Genomic DNA, 21797 nt, shown 5'->3' on the forward strand with positions numbered 1-21797 from the left:
CAGGGCTTGAAGTTTTGTTTTCCCAGTACTAAAATCATCATGAACAATCAGAAGAATGGTAGTGAGGGTAAGCATGGGGGTGCCGGTTGAGATGGTGGGGCCTCAGGCACCCCTCCAGCCACTCCTTGGTTTATGGTGAGCAACTCAAACTATGTCTGTAGTTCACTGTCATCTCCCTAGCACAAAACAATGTGATTCCAAACACTAGTTGAATGACCGAATAACCAGAATCTATTCCCGTTTGCCAAAAGCAGAAACTAAGTTACTTGTCACATGAAGTAATGGGTGTTGACTTTTTCTTTGTTTTCCTAATTGTAAAGCTTGCAGGAAGTGGAATGACAGAATTTTTTTTTTTTAACTCTAATGGTCCAATTGTGCAGAGATGTGTATTTCCTTTCTGAAATAAATCTTCATGTGATTTTTTTGTGAAAGAGTACAAAGGAAATAAAATTTATAGGTATATACACGAAAATCTCTTTTGGAGCTACATGTTTCTATTTACCAACTTCAAACAAGCGTCAGGATAAGACATATTATTAAGATAGCACAAAATGCATCCTTTTTATGTCTGAAGATCTCCCTATCTCACCTTACATTTGACGGGATCCTTGAGTGTTGAATTTTAGTCAATATTCTCTGCTCTCAGAATTTGTGGTCATTTCTTTGCTACCTTCTAGCATTTACTGCAACTGGTATATAAAGTGTTGGTCTTGGAAATTGTCTTCAGTCAAAGGAGCTACCCTGGAATTCAAATAAAGATCTCTCAGAGCTGATATAGTCGATAGAGAAAATGGAGTCTGCAAGTTGCTAGTTCAAAATCATAGGATGAGTACAGGCAGTGGGGTTTAGTGGTTTTAAGCATGAACTTTGAAGTCAGACAGTCCTGAGTTTAAGCCATAGCTCCCCTTCCTTCTTATTTGATGCGTTACTGTGGAAAATTACTTAACCTCTTAAGTCTTAGTTTCCTTGTGCATAAAATAAAGGAGATAATAGTGTCTATAGCATGATTGTTGTGATGATTCAATCGGAGTGCTCACTAAACCTTTAGCACATAAAATGCCCTCAGTAAAATATATTTATGTTCATTATTATTGTTAGAATCAGTCATAATGATACTTATGTAAATGTCTTGATAAGAGTTTATGGGGCAGCCCATTTGTACAAGAAGCACTTAAAAAAATTATAAAAAAGCGTAAGAACATTGAAGTGAAAATTCAAATAGCATAAATGTGTATAAAACAAAAATGAAAAGACTTATTTGCCCTACAGCCTAACTTTACTTCCCAGAGGAAGCCACTGAGAAATGTTTAAAAATTAATTTTTCCTTTCGGCCAGAACCGCCATCTTCCAGTAATTCGCCAAAATGACTAACACAAAGGGAAAGAGGAGGGACACCTGCTACATGTTCTCTAGGCCTTTTAGAAAACATGGAGTTGTTCCTTTGGCCACATACCTGCAAATCTACAAGAAAGGTGATACTGTAGATATCGAGGGAATGGGCACTGTTCAAAAAAGGAATGCCCCACAAATGTTACCATGGCAAAACTGAGAGAGTCTACAGTGTTACCCAGCATGCTGTTGGCATCCTTGTAAACAAACAAGTTAAGGGCAAGATTCTTGCCAAGAGAATTAATGTGCGTATCGATCATATTAAGCACTCTAAGAGCCGAGATAGCTTCCTGAAACAGGTGAAGGAAAATGATCAGAAAAAGAAGGAAGCCAAAGAGAAAGGTACTTGGGTTCAGCTGAAGCGCCAGCCTGCTCCACCCAGAGAAGCACACTTCATGAGAACCAATGGAAAGGAGCCTGAACTGTTGGAGCCCATTCCCTATGAATTTATAGCATGATGGGTGTAAAGAAAATAAAAGACCTGGACGGTATAAATGTTTCTCTTAATTGAGTAGAAGTGTGTGTTCCCCTCCTCCAAACACATATTTAAAGCACACACACACACACACAAAATAAAAAAATTAAAAAAATTAATTTTTATGTAAAATGTCTCCCAAACACTCATTAAGGTGGTCTATCAGCTTTGAACATTTTCAGTTGACCCCATGCCATAAAAATTGGTGAATGTAGGTCTGTTTTCACATTTTCTTTCTACCTCCGCCACACTAACTTCATTTGGGTTAATTACATTTTAGTTTTTCTATTGATTACTTTTATAACTTTAGATTATACACCTAAGCCCTATTTCTTGATCTGATTTAGACAAAATCATGTTCCCGGTGATTGACATGAGGAAAGTAGCACTCCTATCCTTTCCAATTCCCCTTCCCATATAACCAACTCCCAACTATCACCACATATATTACTTTTACATTGTCAAGATATATTTAGGGGCTTCCCTGGTGGCGCAGTGGTTGAGAGTCCGCCTGCCGATGCAGGGGACACGGGTTCGTGCCCCGGTCTGGGAGGATCCCACATGCCGCGGAGCGGTTGGGCCCGTGAGCCATGGCCATTGAGCCTGCGCGTCCAGAGCCTGTGCTCCGCAACGGGAGAGGCCACAACAGTGAGAGGCCCATGTACAGCAAAAAAAAAAAAAAAAAAAAAAAAGATATATTTATATTTGTTTGGTAATATATATTTATATCTTACATGTTGGTCTGTAGGTCAATTCTGAAAATGGAAAATAAAGAGTTTTTATAATATTATGATTATATAAATATTTTCTTTGCAAAACCAAATAGTATGATTGGACTTGTGGAGAAGATATAATCTTAATGTCACAAAACTAGTGTTGTTCATAAAGAATGTTCTAAGCACAAAGCTCAGATGGACTTTTTTTTTAACACTGTCAGTTTTTCAAGATCAAGCCACTGTTTATTTAGACCTCATTCTTTTCCATATTTGTTTCTCCTGACACTTTATTTTTCTTTTTTATGCAAGAAAACATCGTATCTTAAGACTGTCCAGCTGCTTAACCGTAATCTTTCTTTAATATAGATTAACCATATTAGGTGCAAGGGTACCATATTAGGGTACAAGGGAAATAAACTTTCTCATTTTTTTACGTCTCAAACTATATCTGTCTTACCCTCATATTTGATAGGATTCTTGGGTATTGAATTTCAGGTTCAACATTACTTCCTCTGAATTTGAGGCCATTGTTTGGCTGTCTTCTAATATTTAGTGTGACTGATGATAAATCTGATGCCATTCTGTTTCTCATTCCTGTGTATGAAACTTTTGTTGGTTTGCTTCATCCTCAGGAAGGTCTTTTGGAACCTTCTCTTTATCCTTGGGATTCTTGAATTTCACAAGGATTTGTTCATGTGTTCTGCTTGGCTTTCACTGGGACTCCCATATGAAGACTCATGTCTTTCTTCAGCTCTGGGAGATTTTTTTCAATCATATATTTCATTATTTTATCTCTATTTCTTTTTTCTTTCTGGAACTTTTATGAGATAAATATGTGTTCTTGAGGATTTATCCTCTATGTATCAACTTTTCTTTCATATTTTCTCTTTTCTTTTGATTGTATGATGTGTGTGATCTTTTTATATTTCTCAGTCATATTTTTAGTTTCCAAGAACAATTTGGTTTCTATTTCCTTTCTTTTTTGGAGGGAGAAGGTTATAATATCATCTCAAATATCTCTGGGAGTACTAAGTAGCTTTCTTTTGTATCAGGTCAGTTGTTTTCTTTGCTCATCTTGGTGCTTCTCTTTTGGATTCTTGCTGCTCCTCAGGTACCGTTAATGCTTGCTTGTCTACTCAGATTCATGAATAAAGAACAAAGTTCATTGATAAAGGTAGCTGCTGTGGGTTTTCTTTGTGTCATTGTGGTGAGGCACTGATTTTTAAAAGATCTTTTTTGATTGAAAAATTAATGCATACCAAGACTAAAAATTAAAAACAAAAAAGAAGGTATACACGGAAAACCATCAACCTCTCAGAAACCCTCCCAACTGTTAACCACTGTTACTAGTTTCCTTAGTCTCCTTCTATATAGAAAGTATATACAGGAATGTTTATATTTATATATTCTCTATTTTCACAAAAAATGGTAGTAAGCTATACATGTTGTTCTTCACTTTGCTTTAAAAGAACAATTTATTTTGCAGAGTATTTTGCATGTGGATATATTATTCTTTTTCATGGCTGCAGAGTTTTACATTGAATGGAAGTGCTGGAATTTATTGAACCATTCTCCTATTGATGGAAAGGAAGTTAGATTCCATTTAATCTTTTGTATTACAAATTTTACTGCACCAAATATCCTTGTATAGACTTTTTAGGGCTTATTTGTAAATATTTTTAAATATTTTTAAAGTTATTTCTGGGTTACAGAGTATGTGTATATGAAGCATGGATTAAAAAATTTTTGTTAATTATTTAATTTCTTATATAGGTTATAGGTGTTCAATTGGACAAAAATCCAAAGGTACAAAAGGATATAGTAAAAATTAAATCTCTTTCAACCCTTCCTTGTCTTCCTCTGACACCCTCCTCAATCTCAACCAAGACTTTTATCACATATAGGTGTGTGTGTGTGTGTGTGTGTATGTGTGTTGAGATGATCACATATGGGTGTGTGTTTGTGTGTATGTGTGTGTGTTTCCTTCTTAGGTAAATTCCTAGAAGTGGGATAGCTGAGTCAAAGATATGGGAAGCATTTCTTTTTTTTTTTTTTTTTTCTTTTTGCGGTATGCGGGCCTCTCACTGTTGCGGCCTCTCCCGTTGCGGAGCACAGGCTCCGGACGCGCAGGCTCAGCGGCCATGGCTCACGGGCCCAGCCGCTCCGCGGCATATGGGATCCTCCCAGACCGGGGCACGAACCCGTATCCCCTGCATCGGCAGGCGGACTCTCAACCACTGCGCCACCAGGGAGGCCCAGCATTTCTTTTTAAAAGTGAGTAAATTTTTTTTCTGTGAAAAATATTCATATTTGATTACTTTTAAATGGAGCCATTTGAGTCTTCCCCGCATTCCATGAGTCAGGCCCTGGGAGTTCATCCCATGCCTCCTTCACTCACTTCTGCTGTTCCCAACCCCACATTCCATCTGGATGCCAAGGGTTTTTCCAGGGATGCATATTTATCTTCACCAGTATTAGAGCAGAGTAGATTCTTGCAGTTTTATACAATCTCTGCTCCTTTCTTTGAGTGTTAGAATCCATGGCAAATGACAATAAAGAAATGGCATTTGGCTCGTTTGGTCTCTCTTCAGCACTGTAGAAGGTAAATGGTGCAATTAGATGTTTGCATGACAACATAAAGAGGCCAGTATTTGATGCTGGGCAGCTTTCTGTGCAGAACAGTGTAATTGCTGAAATGCTGTTTGTCTTCCTACCTTTTCATTACTATCATTTTTGTTGAATTCCAGTGCTTTCTACAAGCTTTCATTTCTCTATCTGTGGCCAGTCTTGGTTGGGGTTTCTAGTGACACTGATCTGCAGAGAGGTATATACCCCTTATTATAGCACTAAAAGAATCAGAACAGTGTCAAGAAAGCATAGCTTTTGTACTGAAATTCTCAAAGGTAAGTAGTTTGTTTTATTAATTTTCATTGTCTGTGAGTTTAGGTGAACATTGTGGAGATTTACATTGGTAAATAAAGCAAGACTGGGTAGTAGAATGTTAATGAGATTTTAAAATCAGGAGATGTGGGATTAGAAACCATCTGTGCCTCCCAGAAATTGTGTGACCTTGGGAAAATCAAGGTAATATCTCTGTGTCTCCATTTTCTCATCTGTAAATAGTCACAGGATTATTGTGAGGATTAAAGAGATAATGTAAGCAAAGTGCTTTTTGAAGTGCTATCAAGTGTTATGTAAAATTATAATCGTAATGTTAAAGCGAGTCATGGACAGAACTTATTAAAATCAACAAGATTAGTTTCCATTATAATTTCCAACATTGCACATCATGCTAGAGTGTTAGCTTCAGATATGTTGTGTCTTCTTAGCTTAATGGAAAATATGGAAGTCCATAGGTTTTTGGATGGGGCCTCTCATGATTCACATACTTCTAGGCTTTAATGAATGTTGCCAGCAGCCTAATAGGACCAGAGCCCAGGTGTAGTGGGAGACAAGGCCAGAAGGACTGGTGATGATGGACTGGGAAGGGCATAGAATGCTGGCCCCAAGGAGAATGGATCTTAGTTGTTGAGTATTGGAAATCTGTGGGGCTATCACTTTGGGAGGGTGATGTGGACTATAGAAAGATACCAATAGACAATAAGAGGATGAAAAGTTCTTCAGTGGCAAAAGATCCAGAAACATCCCTACTTGGAAGTAACTACATAAGGCAGGAGACTGGCATGGTCCCAAGTGGAGGCATAGGTCTCCCAAAGTTCCTATAGAGGGCACTGTGCTGCTCACTCTTCTTCTGTGGGTGACCATTTGGCCAGGGGTGAGAGGTTCACCTTTGCATTCTTGGCAGGATTTATAGCCTTCTGGCCACCTGCCTGACTGTGCTGTAGACTCTGGCTTGGGTCTGCCTACTCACCAGGTGCAAGAAACTGTTCCAAATCAAGCTCAGCACATCTCTGAGTCTTCACTCAAGAGACTGGGTGGTGGAGTGACACAGCTCAGCAGACCCAGGCTGTAGGCCTGGCTTAGTTTATTCCTGCAGAGTGCAACAAGGGTTTGTAAGAAAGAGGAAACACAATCGTAGAGTACAACATTTAAGGAAGAGGCCGGGAGCAGGGAGAGCACTGAGGACCATTGCCGTAGGCCAGGCATGGAGTAGCCATGTCTTAAGTTGGAAGGTGTAGTGGGAATGGAGAGGCATAGCCAGATGGCAGAAACAGTGTGAGAGAAGAATCACGATTAGATGAACTAGAAGAATGAATATTAGAAGGGAGAAGCTAGAGGGAGGAGTCCAGGACTATGTCAAGATTTCACACTCCAGAGGGTGGGAGTGTGGAAACATCATAATGGGAAATGGGCAGGAGGAGAAGATGTGGGTAGTGGGGAGAAGAGAAGTGGCAATGTCCACCAGGAGGTTGGAAATGCAGAATTTAAGAGGGTATTCAGAATTAGAGCGATAGAGGACAAATTTGGAAGGTTTCCATATATAAGCCAAAGGAAAAGCCTTGCTATAATAGAAGGTTCTACAAATTATATTCCAATGAAACAAACAGTTTACTTTCACAGAAGAGTTTACTCAGATCATACAAGGTCTAATCTGAGAGAGGATGTTCTGCGCCCATGCTGGCTCAGTGTTCCATTGCCTTCCTATAGGCCCGTGGTGCAGGGCACACCTTGGCAGTCAGAAATCATGGTTGAATGAATATGTGGAGCCACAATGTCTGGCAGACCCTGAAAGCAGCAGTATGCACAAGGTGAGACCCACCAATTTTGAGTAATGACCTACTTACTTAGTCACCATGTATACCAGTGGTGCTCAAATTTGCTGTGCATAAGACTCACCTGTTGAGCTTTTAAAATATCCTGAGGCCAGGCTACAACCCAGATGAAGTACATTCCTCTGCTCCAGGGGATTTTAATATGCATTCAAGGATCAGAAACACAGCCAAATATGCCCTCTGAGTGGGAAGCACTGTTGCTGCTCAAACAATATCGTCCTGTTGAAAACTGCCCTGTGGGGCTTCCCTGGTGGTGCAGTGGTTAAGAATACGCCTGCCAATGCAGGGACACGGGTTCGAGCCCTGGTCCAGGAAGATCCCACGTGCCGCGGAGCAACTAAGCCCGTGCGCCACAACTACTGAGCCTGCGCTGTAGAGCCTATGAGCCACAACTACTGAGCCTGCGTGCCACAACTACTGAAGCCCGTGCACCTAGAGCCTGTGCTCTGCAACAAGAGAAGCCACCGCAATGAGAAGCCCGCGCGCCGCAACGAAGAGTAGCCCCTGCTCGCCGCAACTAGAGAAAGCCCGTGTGCAGCAACAAAGACCCAACGCAGCCAAAAATAAAAATAATAAATAAATAAATTTACATTAAAAAAAAAGAAAACTGCCCTTGTGGAGTTTGTGGTTCAGGCATTCTGTCCAAGTGAACCTCCCCACACTATACTACAAGGCAGTATAGAAGGATGTGGGAGGTGAGGCATGACAAGAGGGACTGGGGAAGAAGCCAGAGAGGGAAGAGGAGCCAGGAAAACACCACGGCAAGGTCTCCAAGAGAGGGAACTTCAGAAGTGTGAGGTGGTCATCAGTATCTGTCACTGGCGTCAAATGCCATGGCAGTTTAGGGATGGTGGGGACCTAGAAGAAGCCAGAGTGTTGCACTGAGTTTCAGCATATGGTGTTTGGAAACCAGACTGTGAAACAAGTAAGGAGTAGGCCCCTGAGGACATGGAGGAGTGTAGACAGAGGCAATAAAGTGGTGGTGCACGTGCCTCACAAATGTACTTTGGTTGGCCTTCACACTGTTGTCCTCCATAGCATTCAGAGACTTAAAAAAATAGTTTTCAACATTTATAAATTGGGAGGTTTCATATGAAACATAATTTTTGATTTCTGTTGAAAAACTGGGAGATCTGACCCTGTGGGTTCACTTCCCCTTGGCAACAATTGCTTGTCCACCTTCGAAATACCGTGCTCTCCCGGTTCACCACATGGTCCTGTCCCCAATGCTTATCCTTTCCACCCAGCTCATTTCTCTCATTTGCATGACCTCCCTGGCCTCTGTAGGGAAGTGAATTTGGGACTTGTAGGGATGCAGATGTCTGTTAGGTGTCTTGAAAGGGAGAGGAAGAGCCTAGAGCACCATTGTAGATGTTAAAGAGAAAACCAAAAGCCCCAAATGGTATCCCTTGTGCTAAAGCCCATACCAAACCTAGATTTAGCACCTGACCTACTGGCAGTTTCAACTTCCACAGGAAAGAAATCAATCAGCCAGTCTGGAATATTCTGGTCAGCACCAACGAGGTAATCTGTCACATGGGCCCTCTCCATTTCCCACACCTGCCCCCTAAAGGAAGAAGAGATAATCTGCATGGTAGACCTTCACTTTTCCCCAAAAAGAAGGGGACCTGGCCTGAAACAATCCTTTCTTTTCTTTCGCTAATAGCCTCCTTGGCCCACCACCGTGCCTATAAAAACCTGCCGTTTTTGTACAGCCTTTCACAGTGCTCTTCTGTGTACGAGATGGGATGCTTCCCAATTCATGAATGGTTGAATAAAGCCAATTAGATCTTCAAGTTTACTTGGTTGACTGTTTTTTTTAACATAGGTGAGGGGGAGAAGTCTGTGTTGAGGCTGTCATGGGGCGGGCAGCAGGGAATCAGAACAGGTAGAGGGGAAGGTGGAATAAGGGAAGAGCTTCTTGGGGTTAGTCTGGAATAGTAAGAACACAGAAATGGGGAGGAAGAAGAGGTTGTGTGAAGGTAGAGAATTTGGGGAGGAGAGGGGAGAAGTGGAGAGCCTGTCAGCCTCAGTATCATAAGCTCATCACCGTGAGTTAGGTGGAGGACACAGCATCGGGTCTAAGCAATACGGAGAAGATTTGGAGCAACCATAATAGGAATAATGAGAAGAAACTGAAACTCAGGGTGGGGAGTGGGAAACTGGCCCTGAAAAGTACTCTCAGTACGTAAGGACTTCTGATGACTTACTTAGAAACAGCTTTTTCTTATTGATCTGGAGACAACTGTTTTAAAATAGAAAATTATATGTTGTAGCTTTTGGAGTCATGTTATTTTAAAACTCATCTTTTTGTAATTTATAATTTCAAGGGCAGTAAGGGATAAGTTCCACAGAAACCATTAGCATAATAAAGCTTATTTACATTTTATGGTAACTTGATTGTACGTTGCAAAGTTTTCCATTCTGTTACTTTTCCAGTGGTAGCGCCGTTTTTATTAAATCATGTAAAGGAATGGTTTAAAAGCACTTCTGCCAAAATATTCAAATGTTGTGGTTCAACGCCAGTATTTCTGTTTGACTGAACCCTTTCAGATAACATAAAAGCAATTTGTTTTTATTGAATGGAACAAATGTTTGTTTCTTAGGGAAATTTTTTTTTTTTGTTATTTAGGTCTGCTTATTTTTAGAGATGGAAGGGATTATATAAGCTGAAATAGTGTTGCATCAAAATTATCCTTCATCAATTTGTTTTACACCACTTATTTTTAATTGATGCTGGCAGCTCCTAGGTTACTCATGGGTAAATTTGTTTTGCTGATTTAAGTATTTGGAGATTGTTGCACGGAGTCTGGAGAGCATTACAAATCCTGAGCTTGTATTTGAGGAGGTCATGGCTTATAGAAAAACAGGAGGGTAAAAATTCATAGTGTTTTATTGAAGACTTTATAAGTTAGGCAGAAAATCAATTTTCATATTAAGAGTTTACATATCTATCTTTTTTATACTCAGAATTGTGTTACATAACTTTTTGTACCATTTAATTTTCTTCACAAGGAGGGAAAAATTTCTGTGTTTTACAAGGCAGTCTTATAAATAGTTAACTAAATTATGTAACTTGAGAGATGTTGGGTGTCGGATTTTGAAGGGGCCAGTCAGTTCATTCCATCTCCCATCTGAGTTTTGAACCAACTGGGAAACAGACCGGGGAAATGGACTCCGAGACTAGAACACAAAAGTAGACATAGGAATTTTATTATGAATAAAACTGGAGAATGTAGCTTAGATGTGGGGCCAGAAAGGGCTTCCTATTCCCCTCCCGTCCAAGTACAGCCAGTGAGACCTTTGTGGTGGATGGGTTGGGCCTATAGAGCGATAGTTCTCTGCCATCTTCTTGAAAGACTATGGCCCAACTAACACCGAGTGAGAGGCCACTCACGTATAGCAGCCTTGAGCCCACTGATCCACCCAATGGTGAAGGGTGGACAAAGGCCATCAGACTCTCAGCATGAAGCACAGAAAAATTGCTCCTTCTATTAGAAGCCAGTGAGTAGGGTCCAGATAGCTACAGTTTCTACAGGTAGAGCTACAGTTTCTACAGCTAGAGCAGAAGTTCTTATTTTGTGAGTCAGCAAGAATGTGAGGACATGAAAGGAAGGTTCTACTCATACTCGGAAACTCCATTCAAAATACCTCCAACTAAGTGCCACACTGCACAAAGTTTTACAGTTAGGGATTATTTCTCTGGGCTATTTCTTCTTTTATTCCTGTGATTTATCTAAAATGAATTTGATAGAAAGAGAAGGACAGTCATATTTTAAGTCATGAGAAGAACCATACTATGTGTCAGGTAGCTTTTAACATGTTGGGAGAGGGTGACGTAGCATGAGACAAGGAATTGTTTATCCTTTCTTCCTCTTCCTCCTGTTCTTCTTCTCTACTTCCTTTTCTGGCTGCCACTGATAAGGCAGGTAGCAAATCCACTACCCTCTGTGCCTTTTGCCCAAGCCCAAAGCTCATTTCTGTGCTTGAGTAACTGGGCCATGGTATAGTGAGGCTTTTACTCTTGCCTGATTAAATAGTTGCCCATTAAAAAAAAAAAGCAAAGATGCTTTTTTCACTTGTGAAAAAAAATGTCACTTTATAAATTTGTTGCCCAAATTTTAGTTGACAAAACATGATCTGGTGGCTACACCAAGTACTCACAAATGACGCTCAGCTGAGCTCAGACTTATGTTGTCTCCTACCTGGTCTCTTGGCTTCCAGATTAGCCTCCTCTGATTCCTCTTCCACAGTTCACCAGGAAAAGCTACCACATTATATGGAAAAGCAAGAGAAGGCTAATTACAAAGTTCATAGTGGATACTTTGGGGTGAGTAAGTTGGAGTGGTCAGGGGTGGAGTTGGGAGAGGTCTTACGTAGGTGCCATCAAAGGCACCGGCAGAAATTTTAAAATTGGGTGTTAAGTATAAGCATATGCATTTTTATTGGTATTTTTCTACTTTTCACCAATATTATTTATACCTCTTATAAATATTTCATCATTTGAAATTATAAAACTAATTTAAGAAAGAATCCAGATCACTTTGCTTCTTGGCTCTCTGAGGCCTCTGTTCATCAGCTTGTAGGAGTATGAATTTAGGAACTTCATATATGCTTAGCACACAAGGCTACATTAGTCAATACTATGACAGAAATCCAACTCAAATTATTTAAGCTCCCCCCACCCCCATCCAAAAGAAAAAGAATTTGTTGACTTACATAACAAAGAAGGATATTTGTGCCCTTAACTTTGGGTCTGACCACATCCAGGAGCTTAAACAATAGTGGGTTCTCTCTTCTCTTTCTCTCTCAGCTCTGTTTGTCTGCATTTTGGCTTCAGTTTGTCTTAGTACAGATGGCTTCATCCACCTGGCCAGGGAAGATGAAGCTCACATTGTTCTTCTAACTCAGGATCTTGGAAGAAATAAGCATCTTTCCTGGTAGCCAGGGGTGGCTATGTAATTTGTGGGGCCTCTTGTTCAAAAACCAGGAAAAAGTATCATTAAAGTTACTAAAATGTAGAAGTGTTTTCCTTTCTTCTACATTCTCTCTCAACTTGTCATGGTGTTTTTAAAAAGATTTCTTATTTAATGTATTTCCAGGTAAAGAAAAACTAAAAATTTAAATTATAAATACAATTCTTACCATTCATATTGTGCAGTGCCAGTTTTCAATGCATTTAACTCAAAATGGAAGCTCCAGAAGTGCATAATTTTATTTTGTACATGCATATGTGTTTTGTTTTTACTAGATCAGTGGAAATGTACAAAATGAACTCAACTGTTTTCATTTCACTTCTTGATATGGTTACATTCTACCAATCTCTTCAGCTTACTGATGAGTAAGGAAGAACTGAAAGGAAAAAGAACTACAGGTTCCTCTCCTTCTATATCATCATTTTCAGTGAGTTTGTCTAATAGAGGGAAGTAACACATGTAAGAAAGGATATGATGAAGTTCTTTGGTCTTGTTTCGTAAAATGCTGTTGATTTCCTTCTGTAGTGGAAGTAAGCTCTGGTTCATATGGAAAGCATGGTCTCTTGGGGTTGTCATTTATTCTCTTTTAAATATAACACACTTACCTTGTGCTCACTTTGAATCTCACAGAATTGCCACACATAGTAGGTCCACTGGAGTGCTGTGCTGACAGGCATCATAAATGCTATACTGAAAATGGAGCGTGTATTTCCTCTGCTCATGTGCACGTCTATTGTCCCATTGGACTTCTCTTACAAAACACAAGTTCAAAGATAAAATTATTAAGCATTTCAAAACGGCAACAACAGAACATTAAACCAAGTGCAGGCCCGTGCTGGGCACAGGGCTGTTGTGACTGGACAGGTCACACACCTGAAGCTGGATCTGCTGATAGCCCTGACGAAGATTCTGATTGGCCCAGATTGGGTCAGGTATGGATCCCTGAACCTATCCCTTGGTCCAGTGTATGGAGCACTCCGATTTGCCAAGCCTGGCTCACTTGTCCACAGCTGGGGCCAAAAGCAAGGTGTTGTCAGCCTCCCTGGCTAGGAGTAGTAGGGGAGCTCTTCCTCAAAAGACCAACAGTAGGCAGACAACAGATGTTTATAGTGCGGGGCTTTACATCTGTCTGCTTCACTTTCATCTCCTGCCTGTGTCTTAATCCTCAAACACCCCACACTGTTGTCTAAGGGACCTTTTTGTCTTTCCTAAGATATCCCAGGTTCTAGTGTGACTGTGCTTTTGTATACGCTATTCCTTCTGACAACATATTTCCTACCCTGAGAAAACCATAAGTCCAAAAGAGACATGTACCACAGTGTTCATTGCAGCACTGTTTACAATAGCCAGGACATGGAAGCAACCTAAGTGTCCATCGACAGATGAATGGATAAAGAAGATGTGGTACCTATATACAATGGAATATCACTCAGCCATAAAAAGAAATGAAATTGAGTTATTTGTAGTGAGGTGGATGGACCTAGAGTCTGTCATACAGAGTGAAGTAACTCAGAAAGAAAAAAAAATACTGTATGCTAACACATATATATGGAATCTAAGAAAAAATGGTACTGATGAACCTAGTGGCAGGGCAGGAATAAAGATGCAGACATAGAGAATGGACTTGAGGACACAGTGGGTGGGGAAGGGGAAGCTGGGGCAGTGTAAGAGTAGCACTGACATATGTACACCACCAAATGTAAAGTAGGGAAGCAGCTGCAGAGCACAGGGAGATCAGTTTGGTGCTCTGTGACGACCTAGTGGGGTGGGATAGGGAGGCTGGGAGGGGATATGGGGACATGTGTATGCATATGGCTGATTCACTTTGTTGTGCAACAGAAACTAACACAGCATTGTGAAGCAATTATACTCCAATAAAGATGTTTATATTTAAAAAAAGAACATATTTCCTCTTCTGCTGGAAAACTTTTACTAATTCCTTAACACTCAGTTCAGATTCACTCTCTGTATAGTCTGCTCTGACTTCCTTGGGCAGAATAGTTGCTCACACCTTAAACATTTACAGTTCTTTTATTTGTTTTTGAGTCACAGCACTATTGCTTCTATTCCAAAGTGTTTGTTTTCTTGTCTACTTCCCCTTGTGAGCAGGGACTGTCTCATCCTTATTTTCAGTTCTCGGTGTAAAGCAAATGCCTGTTACATAGTAGGTCTTGGATAAGTGTCTGATGAATAAGACACAGTGAAAAGCTGGTGTCATAAAATAGTGTTTTCAAGCTGCCTTCTCTAATATTAAACTTGTACCCCAAAAGGATGCTTTCCGAAATGAATTCTGTGTTTGGGATATCATTGGGGGCATAAGAGAATGTTCAGATTCTTTTTTCTCAAGCACTGGGCTGTTTTCTGAGTAAATGAAAGCATCTCTTGGTTAAAACTCTCAGAAGAGACCAATGAAATGCAAAACTCAGAGAAATAACATTTTGGATTCAGATGAACTTCCAAGAGTCTATTTCCTAAGATCAAGCGTGATGTCTGGGAGTCAGTCCTTGACTACTGTCATCAGACAGGCAGTGGACACCGTCTTCCTCCTTGCCCACTGGGCAGATCAACCTGGGCTCTGGGAACTCAAGAGCTACACATGTCGTGAATATGAGACTGGTCATGTATCCCCTTTTATCATGATATTCTTTCCACATAATTATGCTCTACTGTAGCAGCGCTGGCTACAGGTGCAGGAAACCAAATGATATGACCGTGTTCTCACCTAGAGATCTCTTTTCAGCTCCACATATTTAGAAGCTCAATGCCAGCACATGTCAAGATGAAAGAGCTGCTGCTCAAAATTCTGCCTTTGAAAAATTTGCTCCAGGGAAGGAGCAGCCATTGGAACAATGTAGGCGATTTCCTCATGTTAGAAACAGGGGTAAGCTGAGAGTGTGGAAAGCCCTCTGGAACTTAACGTACGTAATTCTTGGGTTCCAACAAGAAGGATAAAATATGGAACTAAAATATACAAGATGAAATTGGCAACAATCAAAATTACATCAAAATAAATTTAAAAATCAATCAAGGGGCTTCCCTGGTGGCACAGTGGTTAGGAATCTGCCTGCCAATGCAGGGGACATGGGTTCAAGCCCTGGTCCAGGAAGATCCCACATGCCACGGAGCAACTAAGCCCGTGCACCACAACTACTGAGCCTGTGCTCTAGAGCCGGCGAGCCACAACTACTTAGCCCGTGTGCCACAACTACTGAGCCCGCATGCCACAACTACTGAAGCCTGCGTACCTAGAGTCCATGCTCCACAACAAGAGAAGCCACCGCAATGAGAAGCCCATGCACCGCAACGAAGAGTAGCCCTTGCTCGCCAACCAGAGAAAGTCCGTGTGCAGCAATGAAGACCCAACACAGCCAAAAATTAAAACAAAAAACAAAAAATCAATTATTCATAAGATAATGGTATGAATGTGTGAATTAGTCTAAAGAGTAAAAAATAATAAAAAGAAACATTATGATTAGAATTGTGAGAGGAAACCTTTATTGTCACAATATCTCTGTTCTCTTAGCAAAATCTTGATCCATTTCTGTCCACTATACTTCAGGCTTAATCTTTAAATCTTGACTGTTATCCAAGGAATTGAAACATATACAAATCATTTTTATGCAGTTCTACTTAAAATATGGTTTTCTCTGGATAAATCACCCTACTAGCTATTATTTTCAGTTTTACATTGTATTAAAGTTTTGAACTTGTTTTCTGTTGCTCCATAATGTTGAAAACAAGCTGATAAAAGAAACCCTTAAATATAGACTGAAATGGAGTTTATAATTGAGAGATTGCTGGAATTTTAAAAACATATAAAAATTGAGCAAGTCATGTGTCTGCTTCCACATTTCTAGTCCTGAATACTTTTTGTCAGTTTATTGATTCATAAAATGTTCACTATCTATCATACCTATAAGAAAACTGTAAACTATGATTAATGCACCTTGTAAACGTTATATTTGATTGGTCAGGATGCTGTATCATCATAGAAAAATTAATCACTTAAATCAATATTGAATTGAGAAATATGGTTAGGATATTTCAAAACACCCTGTCTCTAATCATTATTTCGTGATTTTTCTAATCCTGAAAGAAGCTGAATGTTGTATGCGCTAATGACATCTGATTCAGGGCATCTTGTAACTAACAGCCCCCAAAGAGAGAAAGTCCACTAACAGAGGTTGTTATGAAGGGTAAAGGAAACAATATGACACAGAAAATTAGACATGCCAGAAAAAATAGGCTGTAAATTGAGAGTAATGAATGTAAAGTAATGAATGTGAAGTTTTGCTCTTGCATGGCAGCAAGAATCTATCAACTCCCACACCCTTCTTGGATGAAAAAACCTAATTGACCTTGGAGACAACATCTGCTAAATGTAGTGTCAGAATAACAGGTGGTTAGAAATGTGTTAAAAAGCACATTAATTGAATTGATACCCATGCATTCTCAAAATTTTAAAACTTCCTATTAAATGATCATATACATTGGAAGAAATGCATGGCTGTTTTTTTAAATTTTATTTAATTTTTTATACAGCAGGTTCTTATTAGTTATCCATTTTATACATATTAGTGTATATATGTCAATCCCAATCTCCCAATTCATCACACCACCACCCTCCCCTTCCCCTTTCCCCCCTTGGTGTCCCTGCATTTGTTCTCTACATCTGTGTATCAATTTCTGCCCTGCAAACCGGTTCATCTGTACCATTTTTCTAGGTTCCACATATGTGCGTTAATATACGATATTTGTTTTTCTCTTTCTGACTTACTTCACTCTGTATGACAGTCTCTAAATTCATCCACATCTCTACAAGTGACCCAATTTTGTTCCTTTTTATGGCTGAGTAATATTCCATTGAATATATGTACCACATCTTCTTCATCCATTCATCTGTCAATGGGCATTTAGGTTGCTTCCATGACCTGGCTATTGTAAATAGTGCTGCAGTGAACATTGGGGTGCACGTGTCTTTTTGAATTATGTTTTTCTCTGGGTATATGCCCAGTAATGGGTCGTATGGTAATTCTATTTTTAGTTTTTTAAGGAACCTCCTTACTGTTCTCCATAGTGGCTATATCAATTTACATTCCCACCAACAGTGCAAGAGGGTTCCCTTTTCTCCACACGCTCTCCAGCATTTGTTGTTTTGAGATTTTCTGATGATGCCCATTCTAACTGGTGTAAGGTGATACCTAATTGTACTTTTGATTTTCATTTCTCTAATAATTAGTGATGTTGAGCAGCTTTTCATTTGCTTCTTGGCCACCTCTATGTCTTCCTTGGAGAAATGTCTGTTTAGGTCTTATGTCCATTTTTGGATTGTGTTATTTCTTTTTTTAATATTGAGCTGCATGAGCTATTTATATATTTTGGAAATTAATCCTTTGTCCATTGATTCATTTGCAAATATTTTCTCCCATTCTGAGGGTTGTCTTGTTTATGGTTTCCTTTGCTGTACAAAAGCTTTTAAGTTTCATTAGGTCCCATTTGTTTATTTTTGTTTTTATTTCAATTACTCTAGGAGGTGGATCAAAGAAGAGCTTCCTGTGATTTACGTCAAAGAGTGTTCTTCCTATGTTTTCCTCTAAGAGTTTTATAGTGTCCAGTCTTACATTTAGTTCTCTAATCCATTTTGAGTTTAGTTTTGTGTGTGATGTTAGGGAGTGTTCTAATTTCATTCTTTAACATGTAGCTGTCCAGTTTTCCCAGCACCACTTATTGAAGAGACTGTCTTTTCTCCATTGTATATCCTTGCCTCCTTTGTCATAGATTAGTTGACCATAGGCATGTGGGTTTATCTCTGGGCTTTCTATCCTGTTCCACTGATCTATATTTCTGTTTTTGTGCCACTACCATATTGTCTTGATTACTGTAGCTTTGCAGTATAGTCTGAAGTCAGGGAGTCTGAATGCTCCAGCTCTGTTTTTTTCCCTCAAGACTGCTTTGGTTATTCAGGGTCTTTTGTGTCTCCATACAAATTTTAAGATTTTTTGTTCTAGTTCTGTAAAAAATGCCACTGGTTATTTGATAGGGATTGCATTGAATCTGTAGATTGCTTTGGGTAGTACAGTCATTTTCACAATATTGATTCTTCCAATCCAAGAACATGGTATATCTCTCCATCTGTTGGTATCATCTTTAAGTTCTTTCATCAGTGGCTTATAGTTTTCTGCCTGCAGGTCTTTTGTCTCCCTAGGTAGGTTTATTCCTAGGTATTTTATTCTTTTTGTTGCATTGGGAAATGGGAGTGTTTCCTTAATTTCTCTTGCATATTTTTTCATCATTAGTGTATAAGAATGCAAGAGATTTCTGTGCATTAGTTTTATATCATGCAACTTTACCACATTCATAGATTAGCTCTAGTAGTTTTCTGGTGGCATCTTTAGGATTCTCTATGTATAGTATCATGTCACCTGCAAACAGTGACAGTTTTATTTTCCAATTTGTATTCCTTTTATTTCTTTTTCTTCTCTGATTGCTGTGGCTAGACTTCCAAGACTATGTTGAATAATAGTGGTGAGAGTGGACATTCTTGTCTTGTTCCTGATCTTAGAGGAAATGCTTTCAGTTTTTCACCATTGAGAATGATGTTTGCTGTGGGTTTGTCATATATGGCCTTTATTATGTTGAGGTAGGTTCCCTCTGTGCTCACTTTCTGGAGAGTGTTTATCATAAATTGGTGTTGAATTTTGTCAAAAGCTTTTCCTGCATCTATAGATATGATCATATGGTTTTTATTCTTCAATTTGTTAATATGGTGTATCACATTGATTGATTTGCATATATTGAAGAATCCTTGCACCCCTGGGATAAATCCCTCTTGATCATGGTGTATGATCCTTTTAATGTGTTGTTGGATTCTGTTTGCTAGTGTTTTGTTGAGGAATTTTGCATCTATATTCATCAGTGATATTGGTCTGTAACTTTCTTTTTTTGTAGTATCTTTGGTTTTGGTATCAGGGTGATGGTGGCCTCATAGAATGAGTTTGGGAGTGTTCCTTTCTCTGCAATTTTTTGGAAGAGTTTGAGAAGGATGGGTGTTAGGTCTTCTCTAAATGTTTGATAGAATTTGCCTGTGAAGCCATCTGGTCCGGGACTTTCGTTTGTTGGAAGATTTTTAATCATTGTTTCAATTTCATTACTTGTGATTGGTCTGTTCATATTTTCTATTTCTTCCTGGTTCAGTCCTGGAGGGTTATACTTTTCTAAGAATTTGTCCGTTTCTTCCAGGTTGTCCATTTTATTGGCATAGAGTTGCTTGTAGTAGTCTCTTAGGATGCTTTGTATTTCTGTGGTGTCTGTTTAACTTCTCCTTTTTCATTTCTAATTTTATTGATTTGATTCCTCTCCCTCTTTTTCTTGATGAGTTTGCCTAATGGTTTATCAATTTTGTTTATCTTCTCAAAGAACCAGCTTTTAGTTTTATTGCTATTTGCTATTGTTTTATTTCTATTTCATTTATTTCTGCTCTGATCTTTATGATTTCTTTCCTTCTGCTAACTTTTGATTTTGTTTCTTCTTCTTTCTCTAGTTCCTTTAGGTGTAAGGTTAAATTGTTTATTTGAGGTTTTTCTTGTTTCTTGAGGTAGGGCTGTATTGCTATAAACTTCCCTCTTAGAACTGCTTTTGCTGCATCCCATACGTTTTGGATCATCATGTTTTCATTGTCATTTGTCTCTAGGTATTTTTTGATTTCCCCTTTGATTTCTTCAGTGATCTTTTGGTTATTTAGTAACGTATTGTTTAGCCTCCATGTGTTCGTGTTTTCTACATTTTTTTTTTTGCCTGTAATTGGTTTCTAATCTCATAGCGTGTGGTCAGAAAAGATGCTTGGTATTATTTCAGTTTTCTTAAATTTACTGAGGCTTGATTTGTGACCCAAAATATGATCTATCCTGGAGAATGTTCCATGAACACTTGAGAAGAAAGTGTAATCTGCTGTTTTTGGATGGAATATCCTATAAATATCAATTAAATCTATCTTGTCTATTGTGTCATTTATAGCTTGTGTTTCCTTATTAATTTTCTGTTTGGATGATCTGTCCGTTGGTGTAAGTGAGGTTTTAAAGTCCCTCACTATTATTGTGTCACTGTCGATTTCCTCTTTTATAGCTGTTAGCAGTTGTCTTATGTATTGAGGTGTTGCTATGTTGGGTGCATATATATTTATAATTGTTATATCTTCTTGGATTGATCCCTTGATCATTATATAGTGTCCTTCCTTGTCTCTTGTAACATTCTATATTTTAAAGTCTATTTAATCTGATATGAGTATTGCTATTTCAGCTTTCTTTTGATTTCCATTTGCATGAAATATCTTTTTCCATCCCCTCACTTTCAGTCTTATGTGTCCCTAGGTCTGAAGTGGGTCTCTTGTAGACAGCATATATATGGGTCTTGTTTTTGTATCCATTCAGTGAGCCTGTGTGTTTTGGTTGGAGCATTTAATCCATTCACATTTAAGGTAATTATCGATATGTATGTTCCTATGACCATTTTCTTAATTGTTTCAGGTTTGTTTTTGTAGGTCCTTTTCTTCTCTTGTTTTTCCCACTTAGAGAAGTTCCTTTAGCATTTGTTGTAGAGCTGGTTTGGTGGTGCTGAATTCTCTTAACTTTTGCTTGTCTGTAAAGCTTTTGATTTCTCCATTGAATCTGAATGAGATCCTTGCCAGGTAGAGTAATCTTGGTTGTAGGTTCTTCTCTTTCATCACTTTAAATATGTCCTGCCACTCCCTTCTGGCTTGTAGAGTTTCTGCTGAGTAATCAGCTGTTAACCCTATGGGAGTTCCCTTGTATTTTTTTGTCGTTTTTCCCTTGCAGCTTTAAATAATTTTTCTTTGTCTTTAATTTTTGCCAGTTTGATTACTATGTGTCTCAGCGTGTTTCTCCTTGGGTTTATCCTGTATGGGACTCTCTGCTTCCTGGACTTGGGTGGCTATTTCCTTTCCCATGTTAGGGAAGTTTTCGACTATAATCTCTTCAAATATTTTCTCAGGTCCTTTCTCTCTCTCTTCTCCTTCTGCCGCCCCCATAATGCGAATGTTGTTGTGTTTAATGTTGTCCCAGAGGTCTCTTAGGCTGTCTTCATTCTTTTCATTCTTTTTTCTTTATTCTGTTCTGCAGCAGTGAATTCCACCATTCTGTCTTCCAGGTCACTTATCCGTTCTTCTGCCCAAGTTATTCTGCTATTGATTCCTTCTAGTGTATTTTTCATTTCAGTTATTATATTGTTTAATTCTGTTTGTTCTTTAATTCTTCTGGGTCTTTGTTAAACATTTCTTGCCTCTTCTCGATCTTTGCCTCCATTCTTTTTCTGAGGTCCTGGATTGTCTTCACTATCATTATTCTGCATTGTTTTTCTGGAAGGTTGCCTGTCTCCACTTCATTTAGTTCTTTTTGGGGGTTTTATCTTGTTCCTTCATCTGGTACATAGCCCTGTGCCTTTTCATCTTGTTTATCTTTCTGCGAATGTGGTTTTTGTTCCAGAGGCTGCAGGA

The 21797-nt window shown here is 39.1% G+C and overlaps 1 pseudogene across 1 annotated transcript; it reads left to right on the top strand.

Annotated features, from left to right (window-relative positions):
- The first annotated feature begins 1363 nt into the window (after positions 1-1363).
- Positions 1364-1847, top strand: LOC309811422 (large ribosomal subunit protein eL21-like; annotated as a pseudogene). Its single transcript has one exon. The product of its transcript is annotated as a large ribosomal subunit protein eL21-like (transcript).
- Positions 1848-21797: the final 19950 nt, after the last annotated feature.

Source organism: Mesoplodon mirus, assembly GCF_964341445.2.
Source record: "Mesoplodon mirus genome assembly, chromosome: 10".
NCBI lineage: Eukaryota > Metazoa > Chordata > Mammalia > Artiodactyla > Ziphiidae > Mesoplodon > Mesoplodon mirus.